The 2,045-nt window shown below is 68.3% G+C and overlaps 1 long non-coding RNA gene across 1 annotated transcript; it reads right to left on the bottom strand.

The window, feature by feature from the left end:
- LOC113408979 lies at positions 1-1,755 on the bottom strand. The gene is made up of 3 exons (XR_003370417.1): positions 1,667-1,755; positions 614-728; positions 1-71 (listed from the first exon to the last, which is right to left on the bottom strand). It is a non-coding gene; the product is annotated as an uncharacterized LOC113408979 (long non-coding RNA).
- Positions 1,756-2,045: the final 290 nt, after the last annotated feature.

A 2,045-nucleotide genomic window follows, 5' to 3' on the forward strand; every position in this document is an offset into this window, starting at 1 on the left:
TAGGGCTTCAGCCTGGCCACCAGGTCTCGCGAGAGCTCCTCGTTGGGCGGCGTTGAGTAATCCCGGATCACCTGGAACAAGCAGGGCGAGACCATGACACCCTGGCACCGGGACAGGGTATCCCAGCCTGCCTCGCTGGTCGCTGCAGAGGGGCATTGGCAGAGCGGGAGAGCAAGGCTTCCAGACAGCTGGGGGGCACCGGCGGCGCTGGGGGGCGGGGAAAGACGCACCGGCAGAGCTGGGGGGCGGGGCAGGAGGCACCGGCAGCGCTGGGGTGGGCGGGGCAGTTTGTCAGGCTCTGCAGCGGGTGGGTACCAGCAGCCCGACCTGTTCTGCTCCCAGGCTGGGCTGCGGCACCACGCAGCGCCTGGCCTCACCGGCCCAGGGAGCCAGCACACGACAGACTGTCGCAGCCCGAGGGAGCAAGGGACCCGGGCCCAGGCCCCGAGCCGGAGCAGGACACAGTGTCTCAGCCTGCGCCCCGCAGGGGGAGCCGGCGCTGGCGCAGCCCGAGGGAGCGAGGGACCCGGGCCCAGGCCCCTAGCTGGGGCAGGATGCAGCATCTCAGCCTGGCACAGTGGGGGGAGCTGATACAGCGGGGGGTCAGCGGTACCTGTCTGAAGACTTGCAGCAGGGCGAGGCAGCGTGCGTTGGAGCCGTTCAGCAGCCCCTGGGAGTACTGCAGGCCGAGCCGCACCACGGCCGGATGGATTGCCGTGGCGGGGATGCTGGGGACACACGCAGGGCACAGATGAGAGGCCTTGGAGCTGGGAGGCTACACCAGCGCAGAAGGGGAAGGACCCTACGGCCCCCAGTGCTGGGTCACCCCCCCAGAGCTTCCATGGTGAGCCCCCAAGGGATCAACCTGCCAGGGAGAGGCACATGTGCCCTTCATGAACCAGGCCACCCCCCACGCACATCCAGGGTATCCCCATCACCTCCTCCCAGGGCACCCCCGTCACCCCGTAACCCCCAGGCGCACCCGGGACATCCCCGTCACCCTGTAACTTACACACCCACCCAGGGCACCCCCATCACCTCCTCCCAGGGCACCCCCACACCCACCTAGGGCATCCCCCTCCCCCCCATACCCCCCATTTCCCCCCAGGGCATCCCTGTCACCCCCCCCACACACACACACTCACACCCCCAGGGCATCCCCGTCACCCCAGCACGCACACACCTGGGGCATCACCCTTTGCCCCACACTCGTCCCAGGCCAGGGCTCCCTATTTGTCACATACTCCCCTAACCACCCAGGTTACCCCGTCCCCCAGACACCCTTACACACCGTCATAGGGTGCCCCCCTCACCCCATACTCCTCCAACACACACTGGGTGCCCCCTTCATTCCATACCCCACACACACAGCCAGTAGGCCCCCACGCCCCATACCCTCCCCACATGCAGGAAATGGGATGTCCCGGCCAACCCCCACAGCTGGCCAGGGCTCACCCTTCGCCCCACCAGGGCAGCAAGACCTGCCCTTGGGGTGGGCACCCAGAGCTGGGCATCCCACAGCAACTGGGCGTCGCCCCAGACGGGGCTCGCCAGCTTCCCCACATCCGGGAAGGACACACGGAGGCCAAGCTGCCTGGGCACAGCCCACCCCAGAGCGCAGGCTGCAGCCGACGTCTTCACCAGCCTCAGGGCCAGGGGCACAAACCTCATCTGCTGGGTCAGCGGCACCTTCCGGCTGTACTGGTGCAAGTGGGAGAAGAGGTTGACTTTGGCGCCATAGTCTTGCCTCAGAGGAACCTGGCATGGAAATTTCAGAGCACGCTGCTTCAGTGCGGGTCGGCAAAGGCCCTCTGCGAGACCCAGCCTGCTCATGGCACACCTGCACCCCTGGCCTCACCCCTGTTGGGCAATGCCCACCTGCCCCTGCCCCCTCCCCAGCAGGCACAGCCTGCCCACCCCTACCCCTGGCCTCACCCCTGCTGGGCACTGCCACCTGCCCCCTCCCCAGCGGGCACAGCCTGCCCATGGCACACCCGCACCCTGCCCCCACCCCTGCCGGGCACCGACCACCTACCCATGCCCCC

The sequence above is a fragment of the Terrapene carolina genome, unplaced genomic scaffold (genome assembly GCF_002925995.2).
Source record: "Terrapene carolina triunguis isolate 2854851 unplaced genomic scaffold, T_m_triunguis-2.0 Scaffold27818, whole genome shotgun sequence".
Lineage (NCBI taxonomy): Eukaryota > Metazoa > Chordata > Testudines > Emydidae > Terrapene > Terrapene triunguis.